We start from the raw sequence: 14469 nt of genomic DNA on the forward strand, positions 1-14469 counted from the left end.
TGCGCCCCCCCCCCCCTTGTAATCTGGGAGGGACTGATCCCATCTCCAGGTCCAGGGGTAGACCCTGATTGGTGTAAATCAGTCAGCATGACCCCCTCCTCCCTACCTTGCTACAAGTTGGTTTTGGTAACCCAGACACAAGCCAAAGAGACTGTGGTATTTTTCCTGGGGCCCCAGTAGAGTGAAGCGAAACAATTTGAATTGATGTGTGTGGGTTACCTTCTCCCCGAGGAAGTCTGCAGCCCCTGCAGCCTGTTGCCGTCCTGCAAGCTTGAGGGCAGCCAACCTGCAACAAAGCGGACACCAAGAGGAGGGCAGAAGCACTGAGGATGGCGGAGGAGCAGTGTTGCCGTTCCCTTTTCCCCTACCCTAGGGCGTTTCTACTAAGTGGACTTGAAGTGCATTACATCGGTTTGAGGTTTGGGGCTTATTTTTCATAATGTTACTTACAACTGTAAGATTCTTGATTTAGGGAGACATCAGAGATTGTCAGATAGGCAGATTATACCAGGAATAGAAAGGAATGCAGGAAAAGGCGGGGGCATGTGTCTGATTCTACTATTGAGAGAAAAGAACCTGAGAAAGAAGCCTAGTAATCAAGATGAGTTCTAGAAACAAGCAATACAAGAAAGAGGTAGACGTGCCCCCAAAAGGAAAGCCCTTTAGAAGTGAGGATCCACGGGATCCAAACTCAGCCTTATCACACTTCATCTTACCTCACCGTATCATCTCCACAGGCCTGCTAAATCCCAGACTGGAGGAAGAAAAGAATGGTGTTTCCCTAGAGCAATGATTTTCAACATGTGTGCCACAAGAATTTTTAAAACATGCAATACCTGACTATTTAGTCAGGGGCACTGATCTCTTTTTTATTAGATTGTCAAAATAAAGACAACAGCCAACATGATAGATGTCTGGTGTGAATGAATAAAAATTATACTTAGCACTGTGTTTGATGCCTTCAAAGATTCTGCTTTTGTGCATAGTGAGCTATATTCTTTCATATGGAATCTACAAGAAAATTTATTTAAATAAACACTTAATATGATTTGTGATCACTCAATAAAAGTATATAAAGTTTGAACCATCTGCTCAAATAGAGAAATTATATGGATAATTGCAAAATATAGAAGTGTGTTATCAAGAGAACAAAAAATCAGTGAATGAAATGTAAATTTGTCTGCAACTAATTAATGCAGGTTTGAGTTAACAAGCTTTCAAATTTAGTTTATTTCCATCATTAACTGTGCAGTTGAACAGAAGAATTCTAGGACATGGTCTACAGATCATGTAAGACTATGACATGATTTTTCTGAAACATGTTTATTTTGCAATGAGAGCTTGTGCATGTACAACATTCTTTATAGAACACTAGTGGCCTGGTGCACAGATTCATGCACATTGAAAGGAAATTAATTAGAAGAAATATTTTAATATCACTATACTCCCTTTTTCTATAATGGAAGTGTCAACCATAAACTGTTTCCAGCCTAGTGAAGCACCCCAACTTCTCTTTCAGGTAATTGTCAGCAACACGGCAGTAAATACCAACACGAAGCAGATTATTATTGTAGATCACACAGGGAGAACAAAGGGTAAAATATTTAACTGCGAAAAAATTTATATATGTTCTGCACAGTGAGAAAACCTGCAGTCATTTTCAAGGTCCACCATTTTTACTTCTTTTCAGTCGGGTCAAGTTTCTAAACTTTCTAAATTTTTGTTTGCTAGCTAATTAAAAGAAAACAGGATTCCACTGAGTCTCCTATGTACCTACTCCAGGACTTCTGTGAGGATCAAATGAGATGAGGCATGGCAAAATGCTTCACAGACATGTGGTTAAAGCATGAAATTTTTGCACCTGACTATAAAGCAAGTCGTGTTTCTAGGCTGAAGAAACTGCAAGGAGGCTAGTCGCTAGGGAGAGGAAGCCGGGCTATGCTATGTGATGTCATTACCTGGTGCCCACAGTGACTGATTCTGGGCCGGGCTGGGCTATGGGCTGCATTTTGCGTAATGTGGTCTTGGTTGTAATTTGGTGAGCTGTCACTTCAGGGTGGTGGTGGAGCCTGTGCCTCACTTGGGGGAAGCCAGGTGTTGCTTTGTTGGCACCAGGTCTGTGGTGCCATTTCTCTGTGTGTGTCATGCAGCTCCTGTGTTGAGCGTCTGCCCCCTTGTGGTCAGTGCACGTCATAGCGACCAGTCGGATGGGTGGAGAGACACTTAGCATTTTAGCCTTTTATATATGTACTAGAGGCCTGATGCACAAAATTCTGCAAGTGTAGGCTTTCCTTCCCCTGGCTGCTGGTACTGGATTCCTTCTGGCACCTGGGACCCATGCTTCCCTCTAGCCACCAGCAGATACCCAGTACCAGGCTTCCCTTGCAGTCCTGGCTTCATTCAGCAGGTCGTCCGGAAGGACATTGGTCTAATTAGCATATTACACTTTAATTATAGATATAGATAGCTTTGATATTATAAGATTCATTAAGAATTCTTAGTCTTGTGTTCTTCTCCTTTGATTATAATTTATATTGTTAGATTGTCCTGTGGGATTTCATAAATATTGCTTCTGTTAGTAAAGCTGCTGACAGCAAAAGCTTTTAATAAATTATTCATTGCTATTTGTTTCTATGTTCAAGAATTAATGCATTTTTACACAAAATTTTTTTCTAGCTTGACTTGATAACAATTTATAATCATGTGGTGGTATACTTGAGTGAAATTGTAATTCTTGTTTTCCATGTGAGAAAAGTACTCCCTTCCTAATTAATTAATTAATCAATCAATTAATTTTTTAATATTTATTGTTGACAGTGTTATATAGATCCTCTCCCCCGCACCCCCATTAACATCCTCCAGACTGCTCCTGTCCTCTCCCTCCCCTCCCCAGCCATCCTCTGTCTATGGGTTATGCATACATGCATACAAGTTCATTGGTTGATCTCTTCCCACCTACCCTCACCTGCCTTCCCTCTGAGGTTCAACAGTTTGTTCATGCTTCTATGACTCTGGGTCTATTTTTGATCATCAGTTTACTTGGTTTATTAGAGTCTACATAGGAGTGAGATCCTGTGATACTTATTTTTCTCTGACTGGCTTATTTCGCTCAGCATAATATTCTCCAGGTCCATCCATGCTGTTGCAAATGGTAAGAGTTCTTTCTTTTTTACTGCCGTATAGTATTCCATTGTGTTAATGGACCACAGTTTTTTTTATTCACTCATCTGCTGATGGGCACATAAGCTGTTTCCAAGTCTTAGCTATTGTAAATTGAGCTGCTATGAACATAGGGGTGCATATATTCTTTCTGATGAGTGTTTCAGGTTTCTTAGAATATATTCTTAGAAGTGGGATGACTGGGTCAAATGGGAGTTCCATTTTTAATTTCTTGAGGAAACGCCATATTATTTCCCACAATGGCTGCTCCAGTCTGCATTCCCACCAGCAATGTACTGGGGTTCCCTTTTCACCACAACCCCGCCAACACTTGTCATTGGTTGATTTGTTGGTGATAGCCATTCTGAGAGGTGTGAGTTGATATCTCACTGTCATTTTGATTTGCACCTCTCTGATGATTAGTGACCTTGAGCGATTTTTATATGTCTCTTGGCTTTCTGTAGGTATACTTTAGAGAAGGGTCTATTTAGGTTCTCTGCCCATTTTTTAATTGGATTGTTTCTCTTCCTTTTGTTAAGTTGTATGAGTTCCCTATATATTTTGGAGATTAATTTCTTATCACAATATGGTCTCCCATGTGGTGGGGGTGGGCTGCTCAGGGCTGCCGCTACTCCGACATGGGCGGGCTGCTCATGGCACTGCTGCTCCTCGGATGGTGGCAGGCCACATGAGGCTGTGGCTCTTCAGACTTGGGCAGGCTACTCGCGGGGCTGCTGCTCCTCAGATGGGTGCGGGCTGCTCGCATGGCTACTGCTCCTCAGACGGGTGTGGGCTGCATGCGGCTGCTGCTGCTCGGATGGGGGAAGGCTGCTCGTGTGGCTGCTGCTTCTCAGGTGGGGGTGGGCTGCACAGGGCTTCTGCTCCTCAGACGTGGGTGGGCTGCTGGTGGGGCTGCTGGTCCTCAGACGAGGGAAGGCCACGTGAGGCTGCTGCTACTTGGACGGGGCCAGGATGCTCACATGGCTGCTGCTCGTGTGGTCATGGTGCCCTGAGCTAAAGCATTGGGCCAGTCAGAGGGGAGCATGCTTCGGAACTCACAGGATCCTGCGCCCGGGGTGGCTGGGGTCTCGGTGACGGTGGGACTACAGCTGAGGCAGCAGGTCCCTGGCGGGGGTGGCTGTAGAGTTCCGGGTGTTATCTGAGGCACCCTGAGTGGAAGTGAGTCTGGGCTTCCAGTCACAGAAGCTCTCCCCTTCAAAAGGCACGGCCTCTGTGGAAGAACTGGCCGCTCCGGGACCATTTCCAATGGTAGCAGAGGCTTTCTGTTTAGGTGAGCCCAGTCAGCCTGCCCCCGAAGTCCTGTGGGGTCTAACCGTGCCTCACTCACACACACCCCACACGTCCACACACTCCTCTTCTACTCCCTCACTCACTTATGCTCTCTCCCTCACTGCCGCCTTCTTCCTGCCCCTGTAGTTGGGTCTGGAGTGTTATTGACCTGTTCGTGGATTGAGTCTCTTCTCTGGGTGTCTGGTTATGTGGCTCGCTCTCTACTACATGGGCCAAACAAAATAAAATTCACCTCAACAAGACACAAAACAAAGGGAACAAAACACGAATGTACTCACAACACCGATAACTCCAATATAAGTGACCACCAGAGAAAAGAGAATTAGGGGAGAGGAAAGAGAGCACAAATGATATCAAAGAGAGAAAAAATGGTATGAGGGAAAAGAAAAAAGAAGAAAAGGGAAGAAAAGGGAAAAAATATATATGGGGAGAAAACACTAGAGAATAAACACATAAACCAAAACATACAAACACCCATACAAGCAAAATACCCAGTAAAGAGGGTGGGGTCAGAATCTTATATACAGAAAGTAAGTTTAAGGAATTGGTGAATATGGGAGGACCTCAGTTCAGTATAGAGGAAGTAGAAAGAGGATGAGCGGATATAAAGAAAGAGAAAAAGAAGAAATAATAATAATAATGTTTAAAAGAAATTAATTTAAGAAATAGAATAAAGAAATAAAAAATTAGAATGATGAAAAAATAATTTGAAAAGAAAAAGAAAATAAAAGAAACAAATGAAAAAGGAAGATAAAGAGAAAAGAAAAAAGAGATAAAAAATAATAAAATAAAATGAAAATGAAAAAGTGAAATGTCGCTCCTTTCCGCCAACTAAGATCCCACTCTTCTGTATTGTCTTCCACTTCTCAGTTTCCTGTTGCTCATACTGAAGGCCTCTCTTTAGGCAGATTTTTTTGTATCCTTTGTACCACTCCAGATGTAGTCTGGGTGTGGGTGTTTTGGTTGCCTGAAGACTGCAGGGAGGGGCTATCTCTTCAGGAGAAAATGACTGCGTAGGTCTGACAAGTAAGGTATGGCTCAGTGCCAGACTTATGGCCACCTCTCCTCGACACTCTCCTCTCCCCAGACTCCACAAGTCTGCACCTCCACTTGCATCTCAGCCATGGGTGAGTGTCTGTGTTTGAAAGGTCCTATGAACTAGGGTCAATGAACAAAAACAAAGACCAAAAAGAGGGGAAAGAGCTGCTTCGCTGTGAGCCCCTCTACCCTGGCACGGCGTGGCCTGGGCAGTCATCCAGGCTGCCCACTCTGGGCTCAGCCTCTCTTGGCTGTGGACCAGATCTAGAATCCCCTGCCACCAGCAGTCCTGTGAACCTCCTTTCCACAGTCAGACGCTATGCCTGTCCCTAGGGACGCAGCACTGGTGCCATGCGGTTTCCCTCTGACCCTCTGGGCTCAGAGGTCTTGCAGTTCTCTCCAATCCAGATTCCTAATTTTACCTTCTCCAGGCATCCTCTGCCCTTCCTGGCTGCGAATTCTCACCAGTTGTGTCTACTTTGCCAATACGGGGTGGATTATTTGATTTAGTTTCTCATTCTATCTGCTCTGGGACAAGGCTCATGACATGTCCGTCTATTCTGCTGCCATTTTGTCTCCTGTCATTCCAGTTTTCTAGAAAATGTCATATAATAGGAAAGCATTATAGTACTCTAAAAGGCTTTGTGGTTTTTACAATTATGTGAAGATTAATTAAGTCTTTCAGAAGTCTAAGCTAGGACCCCTTAACTTACATTCTTTAAATACATTTTACTTCTCCCTTGTAATTTGTATTTGAGTTATAATAATTAATTATCCTATATAATAAAAGGCTAATATGCAAATCAACCAAAAGGCAGAACGATCGGTCTCTATGATGCGCATTGACCACCAGGGGGAAGACGCTCAACATGCGCTTCCACAATGAGTGGTCAGTGCACTCCCACAGGGGGAGCACCGCTCCGCCAGAAGCCAGGCTCACAGCTGGTAAGTGCAGTGGCTGTGGCGGGAGCCTCTCCAGCCTCTGCAGCAGCACTGAGGATATCTGAATGCCGGTTTAGGCTTGTTCCCCACAGGGGGTGGCCCTAAGCTGTCAGTTGGACATCCCCCCAGGGCTCCCAGACTGTGAGAAGTTGCAGGCCAGGCTGAGGGACCCTCCTCCCAAGTGCACAAATTTCATGCACTGGACTTCAAGTAAATTATAAGATTGTTTCACTTGCTCCTTAATGGCAAGTTTCATGCTTTGTTATTTGCTGTATTCCTATGCCTAGCACAATATTATCAGTCCTTTTGTTACCTCCATTATCCTATATAAAAAAACGGTTATAAGCAAATTGACTGAACGGTGGAATGACCGGAACGCCTGCAGCATCTCCCCCTCGGTGGCCCTGTCCCCTAGCGGGCACCCCCACCTTGATTGGGAGCGTGGCCATCTAGCAAACTGCTTGTGGCCCCTCACCCTGGCTGGCCCCAGCCCTGAGCAGGCACCCAGACCCTGATCAGGGGTGGGGCTGGCTGGCAAACTGTCCATGGCGCCTTGCCCTGGCTGGCCCCACCCACGGCCCCTTGCCCCAGCTGGCCCACCCACAATGGCCCCCATCGGGCGGCCTGCTGGACCCCACCAGTGCACGAATTTGTGTCCAGGGCCTCTAGTACAGATAATAAAACTGGGACTTAGATTACTTGTGGCCAAGAAAACATAGTAAATGGAGGTGTTGGGATTTGAATCCAGATGTTCTGACTCTAGAGTCAGTCTTGTGTTAAAATGTCTGTTTACTCAAGAATACTGAAATTAGTATTCTTAAGTTTAATAATTGAGATAAATGGAATAATCTATAATTTCCTTATTTTCTGAAGATTACTTCCATTGAAAAAAAATGTCTAAGATTTTTGGATAAACAAGTTAAAATAATAATTGTAGAGGAGAAAAAGATTTTGTATGGTACTAAATTTCAAAGATGTGACTGACCGTGTTCTAATATGAGATCATAATTTATGACTGGTTCTCTCAATGATGTCTTACCACATACAGTGCTATTTTCCATTATTATTGTGACTTTTTTAATGATGATAAGGCATAGTTGATAGATGAGTAAAATATTGGGTAGTTTGTGTCATAGAATAGTCTATAGTTTTAAAAAGTTTGAGAGTCGTTGTTTAAAGTATCAATATATAGGTTTTCACAGGTTTTAATTTTTCATTTTTTGAAGCTTCAAACCTCTGATGATGTTTCAGACCAAGTGCTTAGTAATTTCATACCAACCTGGTCATAATTGTTGCACACATAATTTTAATACAATTTATTTGTCATTATTAATGTTTTAATGTATGATTTGAAGAGAAGATACATTTACTGTTTATTTGTAACATATAGTGGCCTACATATTTCAAAATTTAGTTCATTTTTTAAAAAGTTACATTTTAATAAAATTAATTTCACCACAGCATATTAAATAAAATTGATTTTAGATGGCATAATGTATTTATTCAACTTAATATTGATTAAATCTATTTCCGATGAATAATGTTATTTTTTCTTTGCTTTTAAGGCATGTTTTCTGCTTTCAAAGATCAACCCTTCACAGACTCACAATAATATGTATGCCTGGGGACAGGTAAGTATAAATAGCAGATCTTGGAAGTTATTTCTTTATGTATATTCCCTATGTATTTGATAATGATTTCTGCTGGAAAAGTAATGAGAAAATAAGAGTAGAAAGTAGAATTAGTATTTGGTGATATCATAGAAAATAAAAAATTGGTCATATTGCCCTGGCCCATGTGGCTCAGTTGATTGGGTGTTGCTCTATGCACTGAAAGGTTTCAATTCAATTCCTGGTCAGGGCACATGCCAGGGTTGTGGGCTTGGTCCTTAGTATGTGGTGTGCAAGGGATAGCTAGTTGATGTCATGTTCTCATACATCGATGTTTCTCTCTCCCTTTCTCTTTCTCTCCCTCTAAAAATCAATAAAAATATATTTTAAAAAGGGATCATATCAAATAGATAGAACTCTTTCATATTCCAAATTTAGCACCACATCCTTGAGAAAAAAAGCAATAAAGTATACTATGCAAGGTAGAAATGATGATTTAAACTTAATGCTAGGCCATGACTCACAAAAGACCAGGAGAGGCAAGGAATTAATGTTGAACAGGAGAGGCTGGAGGCCTGGAAATTATTATTAATATATTTTAATTTGGTAAAAGTTTTAGCTCCTGGTACAGCTTATCAACATTTATCAAGTGTCCAATAGGCAGGTCTCCATATTTGTACTTGAGGGTACACGACAATAATTGCTGCCTTTGAAGAACTTATAATCTATTATTAGAGATAAGATACATACCTAAAGAATTAAAATAAATGGGACATTTGCTTTTAGAAAGATGTAAATTATTACAAAGGTTAGAAGAGGAAGATGGAAGGAGGTCATATGGTGGCAGCAGGAGAAGAGTGTAATCAGAAAAAGGAACTTTTCCTTTTAGAATGGTTATTATTTCAATTGGTGGAAATTACCTGAGGAAGGAATTCTAGGTAAAGGATAGTATGGACTAAGGTACAGAGTACATGTAGGGACTAATAGTAGAACATAAAACTAGAAATACATTACACAGCCAAATTGTGGAGGATCTTGAATGCCAGGCTGAGGACTGAATAGCTGAGTCTTTTTAAAAAAATATATTTTATTGATTTTTTACAGAGAGGAAGGGAGAGGAATAGAGAGTTAGAAACATCGATGAGAGAGACACATCGATCAGCTGTCTCCTGTACACTCCCCACTGGGGATGTGCCCGCAACCAAGGTACATGCCCTTGACCAGAATCGAACCTGGGACCCTTGAGTCTGCAGGCTGATGCTCTATCCACTGAGCCAAACTGGTTAGGGCTGAATAGCTGAGTCTTTATTTGGTAAGCAATGGAATGTTATTGGAGGTTTTTGGACATAGGAGTGAATTTGAGTCTTAAATAATATAGTTGGTTGGTATGATTGATTGGGAACAGTCTAAATTATATCTATTGAAGTAATCCAAGTGAGAGGGAATGAAGGCAAGATGATGAAAAAGAATAGATTTGGGAGATAGTTCCAAAGTAGATACATTGGGACTTAATTAGAAGTTGTAAGAAAGTAAACATTATTCCAAGGCAAGATAGCTATACACAAAATCTGAATTCTGATTGGATCCTGGATTAGAGGGAGAGATAACTATAAAGAACATAATTGGTATGATTTGTGAAATTTGAATATGAAGTATATGTCAGATACTAGTACAATGTTATCAAATTTCTTGAGTGTGATAATATGGTTGTGGTTATGTAGGAGATTGTCCTTGATCTTAGGAGATACATCCTAAGGGCTTGGGGATAAAATGTCATGATGTCTTTAACTTGCAGAAATGATTCAAGAAGAAGAAGAGAGTTTATTGATAAGGGTGGGCAGGTACAGAGTGAGGGTGAATGTGTGTGTGTGTGTGTGTGTGTGTGTGTGTGTGTGAGGGAGAGTGTGCGTGGGTGTGAGTGTGGGAGGGCATCCGCTTGTGGGAGTGGGAGCTGGGGGGACGGTTTGGGCACTCTAAGCAGAGGAGCTGCCACTGTTGCATGCTGCTTGGCCAGGTGCTCCTCTCCACTTGACTGGAAAGTGTGCCATTTTGAGGGAGCTATAGGCCCTCCACAGGAGGAGGCTGTGGGGAATGGCTCTGCCATAGCGCCCCTAAGCCAAGGACTGATGCTCACAGCCCAAATGCTGACACCTGAAAACAGGGAATCCAGCCCAACCCCTCCCCAGCAGTGGAGTCCAGCCTGCCCCAACACCTCAGTGAGCAGAGCAACAGGCCAGCCGCATCTCTTCAACAGGGGAGAGACAGGCCATCCCACTTTATCATCAGCAGAGCACTCAGCCTGCCTTGACCCCTCTGTGAGAAGAGCCACTGGCAAGCCCTGCCTCCTCCACAGCAAGGGACAGGCTGACCTGCCTCATCAGCAGTAGGGCACTCAGCCTCCCCCAACACCTCTGTGAGCAGAGCAGTGACCAGCCACTAGACCTCCTCCATAGTGGACCTACAGACCACCCTGACTCATCAGCAGCAAAGTGCTCAGCCTGGCCCAACACCTCTGTGAGCAGAGCAATCAGCCCACCCCACCATAGAAGCAAACAGGGTAGAGCCCGGCCTAGACCCCCACAACAGCAGAGTGCTTGGCCGCCCCACCACCCTGGCACAGGCCCACCTGGCCACAGGGACATGCCACCTGGACCCAGCACACCAACCTGGTGCCCCTAGATGGCTGGCCCCACCACCTTGACATGGTGCACCCAGCCCTGGCACAGTGACCCAATGCTCCCAGAAGCATGGACCTGCCATTGTGATACTTCATGTCTGACCTAGCACCCCTGGTCAAACAGCCTCATCAGCTGACAACATCCAGTAGATGTGACCTTGCGTCCCCTGGCACATGGACCTGCCAAAGAGAACAGACATGCCCAACCTGGTGCCACCAAAAGATCGGATGCAAAAAAAAAATGATTGGATGCACAGCTATGACCCAGTACAACCAGTCATGTCATGTCTGGATGCACAGACCCACCCCTGCCAACATGCCTGCCACACTGGGCTCCCCAGACTTCCAAACTACTAAAACGGGAAGTCAAAGAAACAACCCCTAAATGAAAGAAAAGGAGTAATCATTGTAAAAGGAAGTAAATGAAATGGAGGCAAGTAATTTGTCAGATAAAGAATTTAAAATTATTGATTACACAATTGGAAGAAATAATGACAGAAAACTTCCCTTACCTGGTAAAGAAAAAAGGTGCACAAGTCCAAGAAACACAGAGTCCCAATCAAGATGAACTGAAAAAGACCCACACCAAGACACAGCATAATTATGAGGCCAGCATTATCCTAATTCCAAAACCAGATAAAGACACCACAAAGAAAAAGAATTACAGGCCAATATCCCTGATAAGCATTAATGCTAAAGTCCTTAACAAATATTAGCAGATTGGTCCAGCAACATATTAAAAAGATCATATACCATGATCAAGTGGGATTTATTCCAGGGATGCAAGGCTGGTACAATATTCTCAAATCAATAAATGGGATACATCACATAAACAGATTGAAAGACAAAAATTCCTGTTCAACATAGTACTGGAGGTCCTAGCCATTGTGATTAGACAAGAAGAAAAAATCAAAGGATCCAAATTGGAAAGGAGGTTGTAAAACTGTTATTATTCACAGATGACATGATATTGTACATAGAAAACCCTAAAGCTCCACCAAAAAACCACTTGATTTAATAAATGAATCCAGCAGTGTAGCAGGATACAAAATTAACACCCAGAATTCGTTGGCACTTTTATACACCAATAAGGAACCCTCAGAAAGAGAAACTTAAAAAAAAATCCCATTTACCATTGCAATAAAAAATTAAAATACTTAGGAATAAATTTAGCTAAGGAGGCAGCTGTACTTGGAAAACTATAGAATGTTGAAAACAGAGGTAGAAGAAGGTATAAACAAGCGGAAGAATATACTGTGTTCATGGATTGGTAGAATAACAGCATTAAAAATGTCCATATTTCCCAAAGCAATCTATACACTCAAAGCAGTTCCTATTAAAATACCAAAAACATATTTCACAGACCTAGAACAAACTCTAAAAATTTATATGGAACAAAAAAAGACACCACAAAGCTGCAGCAATCCTGAGAAAGAAGGATAAAGTGGAGGGATCACAAGACCAGATATAAAGCTATAATACAAAGCCACTGTAATCAAAACAGCCTTAGTATACTGGCACAAGAACAGGCGTATAGATCAGAGGAGCAGAATAGACAACTAAGTAATTGACCCAAGCCAATATGCTCAATTAATCTTTGATAAAGGAGGCAAGAACACACAGTGGAGTAAAACCAGTCTCTTCAATTAATTATGTTGGGAAATTGGACAGTTACACCTAAAAAAATGAAACTAGACCACCAACTTATGCCATACACAAGAAAAAAATAGATAAAAGACTTAAATGTAAGTCACGAAACCATAAAAATCCTTGAATAAAACATAGGCAGCAAATTATTAGACATCTCACATAGCAAAATTTTCACTGATACAATGCCTCGGACAAGAGAAACAAAGGAAAAAATAAACAAATGGGACTATATAACAAAGGAGGTCCTTTGTGGCCTTTGGTAAGCAGTTTTAATATAGTGGTTGGATAGAAGATCGGTTGTAAGGAATTACTGGGTGGTTAAAAAAAAATGAAGGTTGTAAGTATAAATGATTCTTTTCCAAAAATACCCCGAGTTTACATTGTAGTATAGAAGGATGATTATTAGGATTAGGGCACAGAACTTATTTATGGAGCAAGTGTAAGGAGCTAATATGGGGGACACACAAAAGAACAGCTTAAAGATGTTTAAGATCCTTAAAAGGAGACAGTGTGATCACAAGCACTACATATATGGGAGTTAAGTGTTGGTAAGGAGGCGGGACATTTATTTCTGCATAAGCCAAGGGCGAGAAGAAGACTGAACATCGATTTTGAGATAGAGAGAAAGTTCACCTTGGATAATTGCTTGTTTCTTTCAGTAACAGAAGATTACTTGCTAAGAGTGAGAAATGCTGGAGTTAAAGATAGAAAATAAAAAAGATTAAAAGCAGCTATAAGAAATATTAAGAAATCATCAGAGGATGAATAAGAGGCTTTTACAGCAGTGTTGAGGGCCCCTTTTACTTCCTAACAATACTAGAGCATGCTTCCATATGCTTGCTAATCATGCTTTGAAGTTCAGGCATTGCATCAAAGATGAAAGACTTTAGGGGTAATTTGGAACTGGAGAGAAGAAAGATGGATACATGAAAGGGAGTAGAATAATTTAGAGCAAAGGTAAACAACTGATGGGGATGCTGGCTGGGTAGAAGACAGATGAAGCAATGATTGGGATTAAGGCCTCTTCCCTTTGGAGATAGAAACATCTGAAGCTTTTGCCTTGGTTTCTCTGCATAGGAGTGGGAGCTGGCATCCACTCCTGTGGCTTCAGCTTTTATCCAAATCTGACTTGCAAATTTCCACTTTTGTTTTGGCCTCTCACTGAGCTATAGACCTGAATTTCTGTAACTGCGTGTTGCAGATCACCTGAGTTTCTTGTGTACGTTTCGTAAGCAGCATGCCCCAACTTGAGCACATTGCTTTTACACTGCCTTGTTCTCCCTGACTTCATATATATACAGAGGCCTCCACCATTCTCTCAATTTCCCAGCTTTGGAACTTTAGTCACTTACATTACATGCCTTCTGCCCCTAATTATTCACAAATGGTTTGATCTGTTACCCTTATGCATTCCTTCCTCCCCCTGTCACTAACAAAGCCCTTGTGACTATTCACATGGATAGTTGGAATTACCTGCTCACTGGTCTCAGCACTTCAGCCTTTCCCTCCATTTTGGCACTGGCTGGCATGGTCTTCCTAAAGTAGTCAGAGCACTGTCTAGCAATCTTTAATAACCCCTAATGAATTAGAGATACTTTTTATATTGCTACTAGAGGCCTGGTGCACAAAAATTTGTGCACTCAAGTGTGGCGGGGGGAGGTTCTTCAGCCCAGCCTGTGCCCTCTCGCAGTCTGTGACCCCTTGGGGGATGTCCACCTGCTGGCTTAGGCCTGCTCCCCAGGAGATCGGGCTTAAGCTGGCAGCCAGACATCCCTCTGGCAGCCCGGGAGTCCTCGGGGGATGTCCACTTGCCAGCAGGGAGCAGGCCTATGTGCAGTAGGACATCTTTAATAATGCTGCTGAGGAGGCGGGAGAGGCTCCTGCTACCACTGCTGTGCTGGCAGCCATCAGCCTGGCTTGTGGCTGAGCAGAGCTCCCCCTGTGGGAGCGCACTGAACACCAGGGGGAAGCTCCTGCATTGAGCGTCTGCCCCCTGGTGGTCAGTGTATGTCATAGTGACCAGTCACTCCCAGTCGTTCCGCTGTGAGCGTAAATTTGCATATTTTATTATATTTTATTATA

Source organism: Myotis davidii, unplaced genomic scaffold (genome assembly GCF_000327345.1).
Source record: "Myotis davidii unplaced genomic scaffold, ASM32734v1 scaffold749, whole genome shotgun sequence".
Taxonomy (NCBI): domain Eukaryota; kingdom Metazoa; phylum Chordata; class Mammalia; order Chiroptera; family Vespertilionidae; genus Myotis; species Myotis davidii.